The 8,857-nt window shown below is 41.2% G+C and overlaps 1 pseudogene; it reads right to left on the bottom strand.

The window, feature by feature from the left end:
• Positions 1-7,178: 7,178 nt before the first annotated feature.
• On the bottom strand, positions 7,179-8,462 carry LOC101003444 (annotated as a pseudogene).
• Between the last annotated feature and the right edge of the window lie 395 nt (positions 8,463-8,857).

Genomic DNA, 8,857 nt, shown 5'->3' with positions numbered 1-8,857 from the left:
CGGCCTTTTCAGATGCATAGGTCAAAAGGCAGCCCCTTGGCACATATCCTTGCATGCTATATTATTTCTCTCTCTCTCTCTCCCCCCTCCCTCCCTCTCCCCGCCCGCCCTTACCCCCCAACTCTGTCTCTCCGGAACTCATTTCTGTGTCACTTCTGGCCTGTTGAATGTCCTAACTCCTGGGAATGGTCCTGGGAATCTGTACCTGCAGCTAGGCAGTATTCTTATGGCTTCTTGAGATCCTGAAGGATACTGTTCCCTGGTACTCCATTCTACAAACTGCAGATACTTGGACGTTTAGAGTCATCTGCTGATAAATGTTTTTCCAAATAGACACATGAGTCCAATACTTGGATGTACTTTAAAAATGATATTTTTCAAAAAGCCAATAATTATTTATGTATAGGAGAGGCAGAAAATGTATGAGGGAAGGAGGAGAAGGAACTCTGGTGGTGGCATTCAACCTTTCCTTTGTGGTCATCTCTGACCCCAGATATTTACATCACACTCATTAAGACAAGAGTGTGCAACCAACTGGTCACACCTGATGTAATGTATTACTGATTCTTTAGGTTTCTGGGGTGTGCCTCTTGGAGGTCTCAAGTCCCATCCCAAGTGGCTTATCAGAAATTCCAACGACTTACAGTCTCCCTGAGAGGACTTCTGGTAAATGTAGCCTTCTCCACTTAATTGCATGTCCAGTGATGTTTTAATGCCTCTTATTGATTGGTGCCCTGGTCAGGTGCCCAGCTGGCTACCCTTTGATCTAGCCCTGGTAAGCCTCAATGAAACTTTCTGTGGGATCTTTTACATATACATCTATGACCCTTTAGCTGTACTGGGGGCTATAGAAATCAATCAAATTCCAAGCAAAGTCTATAGTGAAGTCACATTTTAGCAAATGAAACATGAAAAACCTTGCCTGGGGAAAGTGTGGAAGAAACTTGGCCTGTTTTTGCCCCTTGATTGCTTCTTCTTGGTTGCACTTTTAACCAGGAAAAAGAAACAGAAATGTTTACAGTTTAAAAACCAAGCAATGTGTACACAGGAGAGGCATACACAGAATAATCTAGCAGAGAACTATTTCCCTCACATTAGGGTGAACACCACCTAGAGTGTGTTAAAGGCGCTTATAAGCCCTATAAGTGAACATGCCATTTTTGATGAATAGTGCTGGGAAAAGTTGTCATATCTGGGAAATGCAAAATGGGCGAGTGTTAGAAAAAATCAGAAAGAATATTGGCAAGAAATTTTAATTACTTTGAGACTTAGTGTTTAGTTGGAAAAATACCTCATTATCATATGATCTGTCATCCATCATTGCCTTCCAACCTCCCTTTATCATTAGAAAATTGAAATGGTTTAGATGTTAGAAACAAAAGGTATAAATACACTTCAGCAGATTTGGAGAAGTGAAGAAACTGGGCTGTGTATCTTTACCTGTTTAAGATGAGACTTGTTGATATGGTTTTGCTGTGTCCCCACCAATATCCTATCTTGAATTGTAACGCCATAATCCCCACCAGGTCATGGGAGGGACCTGGTGGGAGGTAATTCAGTCATGGGGGTGGTTATCCTCATGCTGTTGTCATGATAGTGAGTTCTCATGAGATCTGATGGTTTTATAGGGGGCTTTCCCCTTTTTGCTCAGCACTTCTCCTTGCTGCCACCATGTGAAGAAGGACATGTTTGCTTCTCTTTCTGCCATGATTATAAGTTTCATGAGGCCTCCCCAGCCCTGCAGAACTGTGAGTCAAACCTCTTTCCTTTAAAAATTACCCAGTCTTGGGTATGTCTTTATTAGCAGCATGAGAATGAACTAATGTACTCATGTACCCAATTTTTCCTAATATTTTCCTTAAATATACAACTAGAATTTCAGGAGACATGAAAAGTGTATTTTTCAATGTAATCAAAATTGGCTGATAATTGGGTGTTGCATTTGTGAGAGACCAGGAAGTTTTTACTCATCTGTTCACTTATCCCCTTACCTATCCATTTCTCTCTTTATTCTTCATTCCTACACACTATGGTGCTCTCTGAGGCAGTTATCAAAACTCTTATGACACAGACCTTGCTCTTACAGAACCCACAGCTGAATGTGTGTCACAGACTCATTAATGACAAAGTATATGCTTTAAAGCATATGAGTCCAAGGTGCTTGGAGAGATCTAGAAGAGAATAGCTTTCTTCAAGGGATTAAAAAGCAGAAGGGGTATGTAGGGAGTTGTAGAGGGGAGGCAAAAAGTCTTCTTGGGGAAGAAAATGCATATATCCTTTAAGATATATGTGTATATGTGATTATAAAAATAATATCAAATGAATATTATGTGGAAAATGTGGATGTCTTAGTCTGCTTTGTACTTTTATAACAACACCACAGACTGGGTAATTTATAAGAAACAAATTTATTTCTCATAGTTCTATAGGCTGGGAAGTTTAAGATCAAGGAACTGACATCTGGTGAGTTGAGAGAGTAAGAGAGATAACAGGAAATGGAATTCACAGGCTCAAGCCCTTTTATAATCTACATAAATTCATTAATCCATGAGGGCTGCACTCTTACTACCTATACACCTCCCGTTAGGCCCCACCTTCCAACACCGCTGCATTGGGGATTAAGACTCCAACACATGCCTTTTCAGGGACACATTCAAACCGTAGCAGTGGGCGCACACACACACACACACACACACACACAAAAGAATAAATGAAAGCTTGATTCCCCAACTTGAGAAGTCCACACTCTTCATATAACATAGTTACTGCAATAATTACTCGTGGCTGATTACAGTTGATGAGCTGAAATCTATTGGACATCTCTGTAGTCTGACTCTTTCACTTGTTAGAAGTAGAAACCAAGGCCTTGGGTTGGGGGCTCAGGGTCATAAAAAAACATGTCTGCTGACACACAATGAGTTAATAGCTCAGCTGGGACCAAATCCTTTGTCTTATTCCAAACGCTAAGTTCTTTCTCTGCCCTACTACAGAAACAACTTCAAATAAACTTTCAGCCAGAAAATAATGGTGTGGAGCATATTCCAGAGCTTGGTATCTGATTGCTGTAGTTTCCATGATTGTCCTGCATTTTCTGGGGTCTTTACGATGAACTGATATCAGAAAGTTAAGGTATGTACGTAACTCGAAGGTGACTTCAGAGTGCGGTTAATCTCCTGTGTACAATGAGTTTTTTAAAAGATTCATTTTATTGAAAGTGGAGGCAATGCCGAGCAGTGAGCCTATTTGAATGCAATGGCACTTTTAAGGGAATCAGGTCCAGCCAATTTCTGATTCCGTAAGGCTAAATTCTATTAGGCATTAAAACTCAAATTTCAGGCACCTTGCACTGATGAAATCAAGGAACATCTGTAGATAGTTTCTAGCATTATGACCTCTGAATACTGATTACTGTAGGAAGAGCTAGGCTGCAATGCTAACAGGCTAAAGTAAAGAAGCATTTGTTCCTAAAAATGCATTAAGTACCTTTCTTGTACCTTTCAAGTGGACTGAGAGGATGTTGCTAAATACATCCTGTATGTTTTCAGTTGATATTGTTGCTTCAGAGCATTTATAGGCTTAACAATAGACCTGCTAATAAAAAGTACCATTAATTGTGCATCAGCCACATTCCAGACATTTTATGTACATTTTTCCAATCCTTATAATAACCCTGAAAATCAAGAGTGTTATCTTCATCTTACAGAAGAGAACATGAAAACTCATAGGGGTTAAATACCTCGCTCTGTCCTCCTTTTCTCTTCCCTTTGTCTGGCCATGGTGGCTCAGATTATGAACTTAGCTTCTCTAGCTGGGTTGAATGTACCCACATGCCCTGACCTGCTTTGCAAACTGACATATATTCTGAGAGATGATTGTTATCTAACTTGTTGGATTTGTGGTTTCAGCCATTTCTGATTTGTTCTGCTCAGCAGTTCTTCCTGACCAGCTGTCAGGGCAATTAGAAGGAAGGATTGATGCTCAGAATAACAGGAGTGGGGAAAGAGGGCAGGGATCTATCCTTAAGGGTTGAGAGGCCAGGAATTGATCTGATGTGATGACAGAAGACTTTAGGAGGATATGTGGGGATTGACTTTGGGGACAGACTATATTTCCATTACATGGTGAAGACGGGATTAAAAAATGGGTATTAGTTAAGACTTTAGTTGTTGTTGCAAGTTCCATAATTAAACTTGGCTAAGCTAAGTAAAGGAGGACAATGCTTGGGTGTCTTCTCACAGTATTCAAAGGCAGGAGTGCGGCTGCCTTTTGGTAATAACCTGCAGCTAGGGATCTGAATAAGACTGCCATTCTCCACATCTTTCTTCTGTGCTTCTTTCTTTCTGCCTTATTTTCCTTCCCTCCACCTGGTGGTCCACAGGGCAGGAAGCATGGTCACTAAGATGGTCTTAGTCTTATATGTAGGAGGTACAGTAACTAAGACAGAGACTAGTCTTCGGGTTTTCACTCTTGCATTTTCTTTCTTTCTCTTGTTTTCTTCTTTTTGCTCCCTGCTCTCCTCTCAAGTCCCACAGCTTCCAGGAATAAATGATCAAAGCGGCATGGGTAAGGTGTTAACCCCTGGACCAACTGTGGCACGGACAGTGACATGTGTTAGAAACATGACAGGTTTTGCTGTCATCATGTAGATGGGGTGAGGAGTGGCAATTTCTAGGAAAGTGGTGCAGGGAAGACAGTTCTACAGCAAATACTCTCAAAATCCGGAATCCGATAGGACCAGGCCAAAGGTCCAGTAAGAGTATTAATCAATATGGTGATTATGTGCAATAATGAAAACAGCCAACTTTTACTGAGCCCAACCAGTACTGTGCCAAGTGTTTTATATACATTATCTCCTTTAATCATCACAACTCTTAAGAAGTAAGTAGTAGTATTCTTATTTTATAAGTCAGAAACCAAGCTCAGTATACCCTGTACAGTTAATTACTATACATACTACCTTACATAATGACTGGCTTATCTTTATAGAAGTATAACACGAAACTGGGCGCAGTGGCTCACGCTCTTAATCCCAGCACTTTGGGAGACCGAGGTGGTTGGATCAGAGGTCGGCTCAGAGGCCTGAGCTCAGGAGTTCAAGACCAGCCTGGGAAACTTGGTGAAACCCTGTCTGTACTAAAAATACAAATATTTGCTGGGCATGGTGGTGGGCACCTGTAATCCCAGCTACTCAGGAGGCTGAGGCAGGAGAATTGCTTGAACCCAGGAGGCGGAGGTTGCACTGAGCCGAGATCACGCCACTACACTCCAGCCTGAGCTAAAGCATGAGACTCCATCTCAAAAAAAAAAAAAAAAGAAAAAAAAGATAGCGTGAGGTGAGGTGATTGAGGAGATTTATTACATGCTAGTGTAAATTAACTCTTTCTAATACTCTTTTATTATCAGCAAAGCAAATGGCTGCTACATGCAAAGGGCTATGTGAGGTATGTTGATATGCTTTGTGATCATGCATAGTTTTTTATTTGAGTGCTTAAAGTTGTCAACTGTCTGTATTTCTGTCCCAGTTGTATAGAGTGAGACAGAGATATACAAAATGACTTATAGAAAGTCCAGTGTAAATCCAAAGCCAAAGTGAAGAAGACAAGTGAAAATACAATTCAGGTTTCTGATTGCCCAGATTTTCTGATGCCCCTACCTCTTTTCACTTGAGTAGCTACAGAGAGTTTCTATTTCTATAGAAAAAAAATTGACTCCATGGTTCTGAATAATAACTGATACCTTCTACATTGTTTTATGATACTGGAGAGGAATTGACAATATATAAAATTTCAGAAAACTATGAAGAAGAAAGGCATTTCATAACCTTGGACACAGCAGCAGCGCCGCCATAAATATATTTATCTCAATTTGATTTAACACAATATGATTTAACTCAAGGGCGAAAAAAGGATAAACTAGGATGGTTGTACCCCTGATTCTGATATGACTACAGTCTCACTGACCAAATATTAGCATATCTAAGGAGGCATGATGATTCGGACCCCAAACAGCTTCGTTCTAACCCTGCTTCTCATTTGTTTATTACTTGTAGAATTTTTTTTAGCCTTGGGTGTTTCCTCCTTTATGAAATGAAAATGTTAATAACAACTACCTTCACTATCTCACAAGTTTACCTTGCAAATCAACTGAGATAATTTATTTGAAAACACCATAGACACTAAAAGTATTACACAGTCTTTATCTTTTATAATTAGCACTTACTTCAGTAATTCAAAAACTATAGTGAATTATAAAATGAATACCCCTGTATCTACCACACAGCCTAAGAAATAATGGATTGCTGGGCTGGGCACGGTGGCTTACGCCTGTAATCCCAGCACTTTGGGAGGCTGAGGCAGGAGGATTGCCTGAGCTTAGGAGTTCGCAACCAGCCTGGGCAACACAGTGAAACCCCATCTCTACTAAAATACAAAAAATTACCCAGATGTGGTAGTATGCGCCTGTAGTCCCAGCTACTTGGGAGGTTGAGGCAGGAGAATTGCTTGAACCCAGGAGGTGGAGGTTTCAGTGAGCCGAGATCGCACCATTGCTCTCCAGCCTGGGCAACAGATTGAGACTGTGTCTCAAAACAAACGACAAAACAAAAAAATAAATAACAGATTGCTCATTTCAGGTCCCTCTCATCTCACCCTGGTTATATATTTCCCTGATCCAATCACTCACCTTTTATTTCTGTAATTAATGATCTTGAATTTATTTAGCATTCCCAAAGGTAAACAATTAGTAAATAATTAGAAATAATTTTGCAACAGATATATATTTCTCTATGCAATTCATAAGCAACCCTTGTACACACAGTATAATATAAATTGTATCATGCTGGGGCATTCTTATGCCACCTACCTTTTTCACTCAAATTATTTTTGCAGAATTTGTCCATGTTACATGATAATAGCTCATTTACATAATCATGTTAGATCATCATAGCTCAGCTTATTTTTGGTGTTGTGTAGTATTCCATTATAAGACCAATCCATATACTTATTCATTCTCTCCCATTGTTAAAAAATTAACTTGTTTTTTGTTTTCTTTTAAAATTTATTTTTGTATATAATTCTGCAGTCCATGTTCTTTTGAATTAAAAAAAATTAAATTTTTGTAGAGGCGGGAGTCTCACTTTGTTGCCCAGGCTGTTCTCAAACTCCTGGGCTCAAGTGATCCTCCTGCCTCGGCCTGCCAAAATGCTGGGATTACAGGCTTGAAACACCACGCCCAACCCCAGTTCATGTTCTTTTAAAATTACTTTGTGCACACAGCTTTGTTCCTGCTCAAGTAAGGGCCTTCTTTTATTTTAGATATTTTTATTTCTCCAAATTTGTTGTTTGTCAAGAGTAACTGAAATAAAAAAAAAAAAATGAGTCCCATCCTCATCATCATGGAAATGGCTTTAAGAGAAAATTGGTCAGATGAACATTATTGCTTCTCATTTTCAACCAGCAAATAGTTTCCATTGATAAATTGACAGCCAGGAGTCAGTCAAGAATGCTCAAGACATGTTATATAATACAACATGCCTGTTCACGGGGAGAAAAATCTTAGAAAACAGCTTTTGTGTACTTCTTGATTTCATTATACAAGACAAGCACAAAAGCACCATCTGTGCCTCTGAGAATATTGGATCATACTCCCTTGAAGAAAGCTTTGCCTCCTACATCACGAGCACTCTTCCTCCAGCAGTCAAGCATGTCTGTGTGCATGATATCAGTTCCTTTGCGCCCTGACTGCATCATCATGTGGTGGCGAATGGTGTCCAATGGATAGGAAGGCAACCCAGCAACAGCAGTGACAGTCTCTGTGATCATCCAGCTGATGACGATGGGCATGTTCTTGGGATCCGGAAGCATTCCCTTTGCAGTGTCATAGATACAGAAGTAGGCAGCTAGGTAGATGATAATACCCTGCACAGACACGTTAAAGCCTTGGTACAGGCGCTTAATCCCATTAGATTTGTAGATCTTAACCAGGCAGTCACCGAGGCCTCGGAATTCCCTTTCATCTCCAGCTTTACCCACATCGGCTGCTAGACGAGTAAGGGCAAAATCAAGAGGGTACACAAAACACAAGGATGTGGCCCCAGCGGCACCACCTGATGCCAGATTCCCTGCAAAGTAGTGCCAAAACTGGGTCCTCTTGTCCACATCACCCAGGAAGATCTGCTTGTATTTATCTTTGAAGGTACAGTTGAAAGCCTGGGTGGGGAAGTGTCTGATGACATTGGCCAGGTTACTGTGCCAGAAGGACAGGACTCCCTGCTCCTTGGATATGTGGACCACACATTCTGTGATGCCCTTGTATTGCTTATCTGCAGTGATCTGTTTGCTGGCATGCTGCACCTGCAGCAGCAGCTTGACCTGCTCAATGGGCACTACCGCCATCTTGGACATGGCTGCGGCCACTCCACCTGCCAGGAAGTCCTTGGCAAAGGACACAGCGGCATCTGTCATGTTGAAAGGAAAGACGAGGCAGGCTGCTGCGGGACGGGACTGGGCTGGGAACCGGCTTTGACTCTGGGGCTGTGGGGAGGACCGTTTTAATGTCCTACACCTCTTATATCAGGAGCCATGGAGGTGGGATATGCATCCTCCTCAGTGTTTTGTCATTGCTGTGAGACCCTTCTCCCTCTCTCCTGCTTAGACTCTATAAGGTCTGAATGTCCTAACAGACCATCACTCCCACTGTCCCCACTGTTGAGTTGTCTGCTTTCTCCCACTTCATTGTCCCTATTTCTCAATGATTTTTGTCAATGCCAGCCTTTTTTCTTTCTCTCTTTTTTTGTTTTTGAGATGGAGTCTTGCTCTGTTGCCCAGGCTGGAGTGCAGTGGCCAGATCTCGGCTTACT

Source organism: Papio anubis, unplaced genomic scaffold, assembly GCF_008728515.1.
Source record: "Papio anubis isolate 15944 unplaced genomic scaffold, Panubis1.0 scaffold122, whole genome shotgun sequence".
Lineage (NCBI taxonomy): Eukaryota > Metazoa > Chordata > Mammalia > Primates > Cercopithecidae > Papio > Papio anubis.
The sequence above is the reverse complement of the archived record's forward strand: the minus strand, read 5'-3'. Positions and strand labels throughout refer to the sequence as shown.